At 34.6% G+C, this 12780-nt stretch overlaps 1 long non-coding RNA gene across 1 annotated transcript; it reads right to left on the bottom strand.

Annotated features, from left to right (window-relative positions):
* Positions 1-4514: 4514 nt before the first annotated feature.
* Positions 4515-5126, bottom strand: LOC109068866. The gene is made up of 3 exons (XR_006156085.1): positions 5013-5126; positions 4861-4902; positions 4515-4721 (listed from the first exon to the last, which is right to left on the bottom strand). It is a non-coding gene; the product is annotated as an uncharacterized LOC109068866 (long non-coding RNA).
* Between the last annotated feature and the right edge of the window lie 7654 nt (positions 5127-12780).

The following is a 12780-nucleotide window of genomic DNA, read 5'->3' as shown; positions in this document are numbered from 1 at the left end:
TTCATTGTTATGAAATTTTTAACAGGCCTGTTTTGTCAGGTTCCTATACTAAATATTTGTGTGCGTGTGTGTGTGTGTGTGTGTGTGTGTGTGTGTGTGTGTGTGTGTGTGTGTGAGTGCGTGTTTGTATGGCTGAGTGTCTCTGTCTGTTCGAAATTGCTACAGACCATCCAAATGAACAACATTATATATATTTGCAAATATCTTAGAAGCATGTGAATAATTTAAATTGATGTGATGTCTTTCAGAGAAACATCCTTTTGTTTCTTTTCCTTCTGTTTAGCCCTTTCTGTGGTTTTCTTTTATGATTTAATGTAGTAAACCACCTCATGGATTATATATATATATATTCTGCTCTGACGTGACAGCTTTCAATTCAGCGAGGAAATAAGCATCCACTGGCTTTGAAAGTATTTCAGATTATGTAACGTGAGTTTTGTTTGATCCAAAGGGACATACATTATTTGTACAAGATGTACAGCACTTTCCTGCTGCAGTGATGAACTGCTCGTCACAGTTAGTTTAAGCACACAGCATCAAAGCACCTTTACAGGTTAGCTTTTATTAAAGTGAACCTTTATCAGCTTTTTGTGCTTCAGTGTTACGTGTGTGCCCAATATTGCAACACTCTTCTTAACACATATAAATACAGTACCATTAAAACTTATAACCAAAGAGGCCCAATATTGTACTATGCGGCTTCACATAGATACATACAGTACCGTTCAAAAGTTTGGGGTCAGTAAGGTTAAAAATTATACTTTTATTCAGCAAAGACACCTTAACTTGATTTAAAGTGACAGTAAAGACATTTAAATGTTATAAACCATTTATATTTAGAAGAAATTGTGTTCATTTTAATCTTTCTATTTATCAAAGTAACCTGAACATTTTTTTTTACAAAAATACCAAAAAAATTATAAACTAATAACCATATTAATAATCTTAAATAACCAAATAACAACAAATCATCATTGAAAGATTTCTGAAGGATCATTTGACACTGAAAATGAAAATTGACTGCTGGAAATTTAGTTTTGCCATTACATGAATAAATTATATTTTAAACTACATTATTTAATAGAAAACATTTCATTTAAAGCAAGACTTTTTATCTTGAAATGTCAGTTTTTAAAATCATTAACAGCAGCAACAACTACATGTGTACTGCTATCCACTGTAATAACAACAGTGCGGTGTATGGTTTGGTGAGCAAGTACAAAAATTCAGCAAAAAGGGCAGATTGTTTTACAGCAGCAACAAATGCAGTGGTATATTTACAACAGTGAATTCCACTCACTTTCCACTAATTCCAGAGTACACAAAATACACAAAACCACAAACAGTTGCTTTAAATTGTAACAAAAGTACTGTTTTAGTTTATGTACTGTTTTAGTTTATGTTTGCTTTTAATAAATGCAGCCTTGGTGAGAATAATAGATTTACAATTTTTTGAATGGTACTGTAGGTGGTTGAGGATTTTCCGTTGGAGAAAAATGTTATTCTGCATTGAATTTGCATTTGCAGTCAATATATAAGTCCCATTCTCTGTTGGAGAGTAAAAATATTTAAATGTAAAGTCGGCAACACCAAAGCTCCAAAAGTATCAAAAAATGTATTATTAAAAAAAACTATCGCATAGCGTATGTAGTAAAGTTTCAAGGATGCAGGCTCTTCTTCAGACAAATGAACAAAACTGATGTATCCATCTTTATAGGCCTACCTCCAAGTGATCAAAGGTCACATGAACGTACAATATTATCATGATGATAATAATATCACAACAATGACGTATTAACCAAGGAGAAAAACAAAGAAAAAAATAAATGAAACAAAACATATAATGCTATGCAAAATACAAGAATACAATTCTTAATGTATTAATCAATAACATCAATTAATACCTGCCTACGTACATAAATACAACTAATAACCACAAAACATTTGTATAAATAGATATCTTGTGTTTTAAAGAAATGGACGAATATCAAAGTCCTCATTTAATCCTCTATATTAATTGTCTGATGAAGAGCCTGCGTGCTCGAAACATCACTACATACGCTATGCGATAGTTTTTTAATAATACATTTTTTGATACTTTTGGAGCTTTGGTGTTGCCGACTTTACATTTAATTATTTTCCACTTATTTCTTAGTCGAGCACCCAGTTGAGATTGATGTACGTGCTTTTGCCTGCTTTCTGTTGAAAAGTAAAGCAATAACTTGCATTTTATATACAGTTCTGTATTGTATACAGTAGATGCAGGAGATCAGATATCAGAGCATCGTTTCAGTTATGCATCATTTATTTTGCATGGGCGCTATTTTGGCTGAGCTCTAGAAACCCGTGGCTTGCGTTTTTGCCATGTAAGACGTCAAAGCTCAGCTCTTGCTTTGTGTGTAGGTTTAGGATTCCTAGTTCCTTGTTTTCAACATCGTCTTCTCCACTCATCTAGATGTCATGCTCTTTATCAAATATTGATGTATATTATGTATCAGTGGTGATGACACTGGGCGATACTTACTGCCGACTTTGAACATGCTCAAAAGCGGGAGATCAATCATCATTTGTATGCCATATGTTTTGCACATTGTGTATATATTTTAATGGATGTAATACATATTTTTATACATGTTTGGCACATCCATGAGCTCTATTTTGTGAGTAGTTTTGAAGATACAATTATATATAGCCTACGCCATCACGTATCAGTGATAATTGATGTATTGTGAAAATACTGTTGTCTCTTAAATATACCAGAGGAATGACATGCAAAACGTGTCTGTTTGATTATTGTTGTCATAAGAGATGCTGAAACTGTTGTTTTTATACTCTGAATATTTAATATTATACATATTTTCAAATGCTAACATTCCATATATAATAGAGTGTTTCATATACAAAAACAATGACAATTGATGATACAGTATTCTTCCTATAAACAGTTCTCCAGGCTCATTTCCATGACTATTACATGAATGCAAACTAGTATTCATAGAATCACAAGTGTCACCCAAAACTTGGTTATATCAATTTGGATATCGGTTTATTATGTTATATAAGATGTTGCATTGATAAACATCTTTTGTTTCATGGCTTGGATTGTTATCCAAATCACTGTTACTGTATCCACATTGGTCATGACTGCAGCAAATTATTAATATTTTTTTTTTACTACATATAATATATATGAAAATAGTACTTATAGTTGTATATATGTAATATAGTAAGCCTACTATAAGTAATATTCCTCCATTTTGGAGAAACGTACATGTACTGCACTACATTTTAGAAATTGTGAAATGAAGAAATAGAGACCCACTTTAAGATGTGATAGTGATGTTCAGTTGATGAATGGATTCTTTTTAATGAACCGTTTAAATCAGTTCACACTGAATGAATCATTTGTGAATTCAACTGATCCAAATGCAGGAGTTTACAGCTCTGATACAGACTGGTCAGAGCGAGTCTATACCTCTGATTTGGTCATGTCTGATTCAAAATGAGCCAGTGGTACATTGTTTGTTTACTTCTACAGCCACTAGTCATGACTATGATTCTATCACCTTAAAGGCATATTGGAAATGGTTGATAAACTGCTGGACTAGTGGCCACCTGCACAATATTAATGTAGCACATTAGATCCTCTTACTCTTAGTCAATTATTATTTGCTTAACTTGACTATAGTTGAAATCATTTGTACATCTCAAAGCCTACATACTGACTTCCCCAGCACAGAGACAAAAATCCAGGCCTGACCCCTGTGCTCAGCTTTAAGCTCTTCTGGAGGTTTACACAGTCATGTTATTGCAGATCAATGACTGTATTACTCTTTGTTTCAAATTCTGTTTACTGAACATATATCTTTGTGGCAGGATGGACACCTGTGGGTGACATCTTTGAAGCGATTCATACAAAAGGGGATCAGGCAACATCCGGCCAGGCACCTGCCCCAGAAACAACAGAAGGACAATGTAAATGTAAACTCAATACAACATGTACACGTGACCAATAATACAACAGTTCTGGTTCTTTAATCTGATTAGCCGAGTGTATTAATGGAGCTTTTTGTTCAAAGCACTGATGCATTCAGCAACACATAAAAGGTATAGTTAGCCCCAAATCTTTTCGTTTATTCACTCTCTCATGTCTTTCTAAAAGTCAGCTGTCCCCAAAACTGTTAAATGTGGATACCCACATTCTTCAAACACAAGAAACTCATACAGCTTTGGAACGACATGAGGGTGTGTAAATGATTACAGAATGTTTGTTTTTGAGAAAACTATCCCTATCTTTACGAGCGAGTCGTTGAATCATTCACTCGATTTGTATTATAACATTCAGTTATTCTGGAATGTGTTGCTGATAGATGCAAAATGTGTAATTAGGTTTCGTCAAACTGTATGTTTTCAACAACACTCTGGCTAAAAAGTAAATTGTTAACTTCTTGTTTACAGTTGTATTAAAGCAATATTACACTTGCAATTGTGCTGTCGGTCTGAATATCAGCACGGCAATATTTGGAAAAACAGCACTTTTGCTTGTGTGCTTATTGATTATTCACTATAGAGTACTTACCCTACCACAGATAAGAGACAGCAAAAGAGAAAGGCATTGCTGCCCAGTTTATAGAAGATCTCAGTGCTGACAATCTTCTGGCAAGAAGGGCATTTTACTCTCGCAGGGGACATGGTGACATCGTCCAAGCTTACTACTGGCTCTGGAAAGGTGAAACGTTCATTTTGTTTATTCATTCATTCATATATCAGTTCTATGGCAATCTAACCTGGACATTTGTCCATGGTTTTTGCCCTGCAACTTGACAGATGTGCCATGTATGTAACAAACTGTTATTTTACCTGTGTTGTCCTCTTGCTGAGCAATGGTAGGAGAAATTGTCTCTGTAAAAGAAATATGAAGAAGTCTTCAGATTGGAGCTTTTCCATTTGATTTGAAGAGTATATTATACAAGATAATTAATTACGTTTGCAGCCTATCTATATTAATTTACCTGTTTTTTCCAACTGAGCAGTGGTTTCTTTAAGAGAAATATAGAGAATATATTGGATTGGAGCATATATAATACAAGATAATTAACATTACATTTGCAACATTATTATTTCACCTGTGTTTTCCTCTTGAAGAGCAGTGATAGGCGAAATAGTTTCTGCAGAAATCCTTAAAAAAATGTTCTGTATGGTGTTGATATAACAGTAAATACTGTAAATTTTGTTACGCTAGCATGTGTGGAAATATTTAAACCATGTTATGTTGCAAATAACCCTGTGTTAGTTTGTGCCCCATGCACCACTACTTAAATAAAGTGGTGATTCAATCCAGCTTTTTTGTGATGAAATCAAGAGACACTTTTAATTACAGTAAATTATAATTGACATTTATTTTATTTTTGAATTTAATTCATTTTAATATATTGAATAAAATCAAATAAAATGTTTTATTTATAATTAAAACTAATTAATACCAATTTTATATGTTCTTAATATGTATATGATATGTAAAAATCATGGGATGTGTTTTGAGGACAGATTTACATCATGACCAGTAAATTGTTCTTCAGAATTGTTCTTAATGAAAAATAATAATAATGATAATAATAATAAGTTAAACTAAATGTAATTTTATATTTGAATGAAATCTAATTGAAATTGTAAAGTGTATGATTTTTTTCCTTAGAAATTTAATTGACTATAAATACTTACTAATGTAGCATTTTGTAGAATTTTGTTAATGTATTCACTATTTAGTAAAATAATGTACTGACAAGGTTTTCAAATATGAAAAAAATTGCTCAAGCTTGTTTCTGCCTTTCTGTTTTGTTTTGTGTGTAAATGCATGTGTGTGTATGTGTGTGTGTTTCTTAATTCATCGAATTTACAATTTACACATGCCTTTGTCTGTGGTCTGTGTCGTCAAACATTGTTCTTTTTTCTGAATAAGATCCTTTTCTTTTTGCTCCAGTAACTTCAGCTCCTCCTCTATTCTGTCAAGTTCTGTAGGGCCCTCTTCATTTGCAAGGTACCCTAAAAAGAAAAAAAGAAAATGTAAAGCAACCAAATGATTGTTTGTACTAACTAGTCAAATGTAAGCATGCAGATGGATTACAGTCAGGAGTGGAGTCATTGCAATTTGAATGCTCATTTCCTGGTAAAAGTAGGCAGCTCCTAGAAAGAGTAATTGCATTACATTGTTTTGCATGTTTTATTGCGCAGTGAAATAACCAAATGTTGTTGCTCCTACTCTGAAGTCCATAAAGCCGTCTTGAGTCTAACACTATTTCCAGGGGCCAGTTGCATAATTCTTAATAACTAGATTGACCAACTTGCAGTTACCAAGGTGTAATAAGTATTTTTTGGATTTAAATTAGACCAATCTACGTTTTTGTAACCCATTATTATGACCAGTCCTAAAAAAATAAAAATAAAAACAATAAGTACTAGAATAGTTTTAATACTAGTTCAAGCACTTTATGCAACCAGCCGGCCACAGTAATGTTTCAATTAAGGTAACTTTTATTGTTATTTAATTAAGAGTCATTTCTTTAGCAATATCATTATATTGCAGTATGAGTTTTATTCCATTACCTTCTATTCTGTTGTTCTTCTTTTGGATCTCCTGTAGGAACTGAAGACGGTTTTGCAGCTGTTGTCGTCTGAAGATGATGTTACATTGGTCTGTGGTATCTTTACCCGGTTCAGAGCCCTGTGGCAGCACTGGGGTCATAGCACTATAGAGGGGTGCCCAACCCTGCTCCTGGCGATCAAATTCACTAAAAATTTCAGCCAAAAACATAAACAAATATAGCCTACCTTTTTGCCATGTAGGCTATATAAAGGTGCGGTCACATTCACGAAATTTTGCGGGCAAAAATGGTCCGTTGTACATTGTCAATAGTGTAATGGAAGTCACTTTCAGATAAACAGCGGCAAATTCGTGTGACAAACTTGCACATAAGCAGATTTCGGAGAACTACACAAAACATAAAAACTAAAAATCCCCACAAAACTTCACATACAAACAGTAAATGTGACCGCACTTTAAAACTGCAAAGCCCTACAGTTCTTCACGTGCAGCAGTCTGTGGTTTTGGTCGCAGGTTCGCGAAAGTGATCTGGATTTCAGCGTTGCTTACCCATAAAATGTGGTCTGATCTTAATTTAAGCCACAATTATAGACAAACACTATCTGACTAAACTAATTAAAAATGTAATTTGTGTTATTGAGTAATTAATCACAATGTAGGGTGGAGAAATAAGTGAAACATTGAATCACTGACTTGTAGCAGCACAACAATTTTTCTGTGGCTGCTTGTAAGACTGTTGACCAATTTTGAACCATCCCTTACAAATATGTTTCATCCTAACAAAATATTGGTTGTAGCACAGCCCTCTTTAGGTTATGCCACAGCATCTCAACTGATTTATGGTCAGGTCTAAGGACTTGTGCTTTGGGCCATTGTCTTGTTGCAACACCCAACAACCTAAAGTCAGTCATGAAACTTTTTCTGTAAAATATCTTGATAGACTTTTGTATTCATTCGTCCTTTGATGATTGGAAAGTGTCCTGGCAGGCTGGCCCTGAAGAAGCAAGGCAGTGTAAAATCCACAATGATCCTTCTACCATTCTTCATATTTGGGATGGGGTTTTGGAGTTGGTTTGCTCTAAACAGTGTTGTGCATTTTGTCCACGAAACATTTTCCCAAAAGCATTATGAAATAATCCAGGTGGACCTGTTTTAGTAGCTTTTTGCAATGCTTTCAGATACACATGCAGAAAGACTTCAGCAGTTTGTAGAGTTTTCTGGAGGTCCTTTGCTGTTGTCCTCTCACCTCTTTCAGGATTGTCCATTGTGTTCTTAGAGATTTAATGGGCAGGTCACCTATGCGACCCACACTTTGAATCTCATTTCTATAAATTGACTCCAATTAGCTTTTGGAGGTTCCTTTTGGTTCACTTACTTTCTACACCCTGCACTGTGAATGATCACATAATGTGTTTGTTAGTTTAGTCAGATTCTGTCTGTCTGTAATTATAAGTTATATTTAGATCAGACCACATTTTATGAGTAATAAATGCAGAAATCCAAACATTTACAGGCACATGTAGACACAATTAACTGAACTTATATTAAAAACTGTTTGATTTTAAGGATTCTGCTTAAGTGCTTGAAATGTGTTTTTAGATAAATACAAATTGTGCCTGTGAAAGAAATTCTTTACAAAACTACAATTTAATAATTAGGACCAGAGAGGAAATAAAAGCAGCCAACATGTGCTGAACATGCATGTGAAGTCCTTTAAAACTTTATATATATAGTATATGGCATTTTTTGAGCAATGCATAATTGTTTTGTCTTAGTTTTCATTATTACTTTACTATTATTCTAAAACGTCGAAAATAATAAACAACCTGTAAGTGTGTCTAAACATTAATTTGACCGGTAATGTAGATTTTTCTATTACTCAGGTGTGATAGTGATAGTTCACTTGAATATATCGCTGACTGCACATACACAAAGCTTTGGAATCTAGTGATACTTGTTTATTTTATTTAGGTAAAATTAGCTTTTGCCAAACAAATATCCTGTGAGCTTCTTTAATCCAATTTCCATTGAATTTCTCGTTGGCACTGTTGATATAGGTAATATTTTAATTCTGAAGTGTGCAATAATCCAAGCTTGCTAATCATTGCACACATACCCAAATGGGCAAACTCCACTATTTCTATAGAATTTACAATAACAAAAAGATTGCAAATAACATTTTGATCTTGTGGACAATACACTTGTAATTTTTTAACTATTGACATTCTGTTGACCTCAGAGCTTGCCATTAATGTCAGATACAATATTTGACATTTAAACAATGTTTCACATGTAAATGCTTATTTGAAGAAGTTAGAAAAAGTTGTAATGAAATTTCAAACACAAATTGTTCCAACATTCTGTTAACTAAATAATAAAAATGATTCATCTTGAATTTGCCTAAAGAAAACGTGCCAGAGTTTCAAGCAATCCAAAAGCATGAAAAGAATGAAAGCGTTAAAGAGTGTTTGGTCATTTCTGTGCATCGTGTTGTACATTTGTGTGTATTACTTTCAGTGATTCAGGCACCATTTATGATGGACATAAAGCCCATTTAAATGATAGAGAAAAAAAAAACCTTTGTCCATTAACAAACACTGTTTAATCTATAAATGATGGGTACATCACATTACCTATAGGCACTAGGATGCTGTTTGTTCGGTGAGTCAGAGTCCAGCTCCAGTCCTGGAAATGATCACAGTTTGAAGAACTGATCAGAGAATGATCAGCTTTCTCAATCTTTTAAAATTCCCGTAGCAGTCCTTGCTTAGCAGTTCTCCTTATGCTGGAGTATTTAGCAGTCTTTGAATACTTCCCCATAATCTCTTATGCCTCATCAGTATGAATGTCAATCAAAAAATTAGATGACTTAAAAAAAAAAAAAAGAATAATAAAAAAAAAATGTAGAAAGCTTCACAGTAAATGCCACCCAATCCTTCAGATAATATTCACCGCCACCATCATCTTTCACCGTTTCTGTTTGTGGGAATTAAACAAGCCAAGATACGATTTCCATCTTGGTTTGAATACATTTTCATAATCAAATTTGAAGTAAGGGGTGAAGTTCTGACTGTACACTGGTTTGTATGTGTGTAGGAAATGTTTAGTAATTGAATAAGAATATAATAAGAATAAAATAACACTTAAATACCACTTCCTTAATATATTTTTATGTATGTCTGAGTCGGGTTTAGAAGCTTTTTTTAATTGATACCGAACAGCAAGAAAAATCATCAGCATCATGGCATTATTTATTTTTAGGTTATAACATTTGTTTTTTATTGTTTCATTTTATATTTTAATTCATCTTTATTAGAACACACTTCTTTAGATTCAAAAGGATGTTTGCTAAAACACTTCCATGATCCTTTGCTGTCGGTCACCTCTAGAGGTCAGACTTTCACAGTAACAGAGTGGACACTGTAGTGTGAGGAGCTGTTCTGGGCCACGGATGTCATTGATTTAGCAAATTTGACCTTGAAGAAGATTGAAAATAAATTAAATTCATATACAATTAAGGTCTACTTTAGTGGCTGTTTATGGTGTTGCCAGATTTACTAGAATTTCGAGTTAAGACAAATGTGTCTAACAGTGTTATTTTCTTAGCATCGATGTACTATTATAGTTTTTGTTAATAGTTATTTTTTGTTATAGTTTATTTTTCTGTTTTAATTTGAATTTTAGTTCAAGTTTTCATAATTTTGTTCTGAGTTTTTGTCATTTTTATTAGTTTAATTTGCTCATTAGTTTTAGTAATATTATAGTTATAATATTAAGTTTTAGTTTTTAGCTTAAGTTATTTTAGTACTTCAACTAAAATGAAAATGGAAACTATTGCTTTGGCAGCTAGCTGAAATAAAGTACTTTTCTCATATTTCATTATATTTAAGCTGAGGGACGTGTGTCCAAACATGTCCGTTGGTGCTCATTGAGCATGTCTGTGAAACATTGAGAGGCACTTTCTGTTTGAGAGTAAGCAGCTGGAGTCCAGCAGTGAGTAATGAGAGGGGAATGAAAGACCTGATACATGAGAGTCGGACAGCACTGCTTGCAGACCATATAACCCTTCTCCCTTTTTGCCACCTCCACTTTTTCTCTCCCTTTTGCTCTTTTTCCCTGAACCATCGATTTATTTCAACTCTCTATCTCTCTGTTCTATGTATAGAATTGCACAATGTGTCACAGACAGAATGGGATGTCCAATCTCTGCTGCAGGCACATGTGCCAAACGTGATCTAGGATGATGACACCACTGGGGGGCGGTGCTTGAACAGGCAATGGGATGAAGTGGGGTGGGAGGGGCAAAGGAAAGGGGCTAAAATAGTGAGCAAATGACCCTATTGGCCTTTTACATCTTTAAAATTCATCTAAATATATATAAATATAAATATATTTGTCTTTAACCTGTTTCGGTTTCTGTTCTTCTTGGGGTGGGGAACATTTGGTACAACATGGTACATTTATTTGTGTTCTTTGTTCCAATTCAAATTCAGATTTGATTATAAAAAACAGTTCATAGCAACAAATAGACTTTGCGGCTTAAAGACTACAGATAGTGTTGTGAACGAGTCAGTTCATGCATGTGTGTATATGCGCACATGTGGAGGAAGAGAGCGGACAAATCAGATCTATAAGCAGAGAGACATAAAGATATCTGCTTGTGTTTGCAGTTTATAGTCTGACCAAACACAAACTCATACCAGCTGGACTGTGTGTTTAGCAAGCAGACACTCTTGAGATACACAATGTAATAGTGTTCCTGTAGATCAAACAGAAGAGCATGGCACTAACAATGCCAAGGTCATAAGTTTAATTCCCAGTAAATGTACTGAATGCAATTGAAGGTACTTTGTATAAAAGCATCTACCAAGTACATAAATGCAAATGTTTTAGGCTATCACTTTTACATAATGGGAGTGTGGCACTGCTGATGTTGTTCTTTTTCAATTTTCAGTTTTTGTGAACCTCTTGGCTTGAGTTTTTGAAAAGTGAAATTTACTATAGATATAAACATATATACATGAGTTTTTGAAAAGTGAAATTTACTATAGATAGATAGATAGATAGATAGATACAGTAGATAATGTCAGTTAATATGATTTCCAGCTTGTTGCAACTTATTTTTAAAAAATAAAATTTTTGTAAAGGCATCATAACAAATTTTATGTTTATTGCAAATATAAAAAGAATGAATGAATGATTATTGCTAAAAAGTAACATTGGCTCATTCTTTTGTGGTGGGCCTGGTGAAAATGTTAGCAGAACAAGTAGCTTGACTTTGACCAAATTCTTATGCAAGAAATGAATCCCTAATATTACATTGTACCTTTTTAATAGACTTGATACTCTCCCGTCTGCTGCATTTCATATCATGGCTGCTGATAAAGGCTTTGAGACTGTTTGCATTCTTTTTGTGCCACCAACCAATCAACACCATGATGTCATATTCCTGCAGTTTCAGAGAGATTAGTCACATAAAATTACAGTTCAAGTGTGTGGCTTAAAAGAAAGCTCCCAGAACTGACTGCCGTGAGCAAAGAAACCAACAGGAAGGTCATGGGAAGAGGACACGCTTGCAGCTTCCAGGTGGGCCACTGAGCTGAAGGGGTGTAGTAGGTGTTAATGCAGCAATCAGATCTCTCACTCTCCATATCCTGCTGACTCATGCCCACTCGTTTATTCCAGCCTAAACTGTAGCAGACGTCTCCTGGAGTGGCAGTGTGAGTCATCTGATATCAAACCTTTTCTGATTCATTAAGCCCCTGCGGCCCCTCCCCTACCTCATCCCAAACTCCTTTTCAAAATGCAGCATGATGTTCGAACTTAGTAGGAAGACATCTGCGCTGTCCTTCTCCCCTGCTATGCAGAACACTGTGCCAGCGATAACGTGGGAACAGAACAGAGAGCAGGCGACCGTTTCAGAGGCCAACATGGAGACGAGAGTGGTGGGACGTTATATTTGACTACAGATCAAATTCAGGTTCGAAGACAGAGTATCACTGCAGTATGAGGGCCCGGACAAGGTTCACCTGGCACTCCACAGCACTGTGCATGCAAACAGCAGTTTACTTGGCAAAGTTTTGGTTTCCAAGTCACGCCCCAAAAAACACACAAACACAGAGAACAGTAGGGCTGTGACGAAGCGGATGAGAGGACGGAAGCAGACTGAGATTGGGCTC

This window comes from Cyprinus carpio, chromosome B12, assembly GCF_018340385.1.
Source record: "Cyprinus carpio isolate SPL01 chromosome B12, ASM1834038v1, whole genome shotgun sequence".
Lineage (NCBI taxonomy): Eukaryota > Metazoa > Chordata > Actinopteri > Cypriniformes > Cyprinidae > Cyprinus > Cyprinus carpio.
This window is presented reverse-complemented; position numbering and strand designations above follow the sequence as displayed.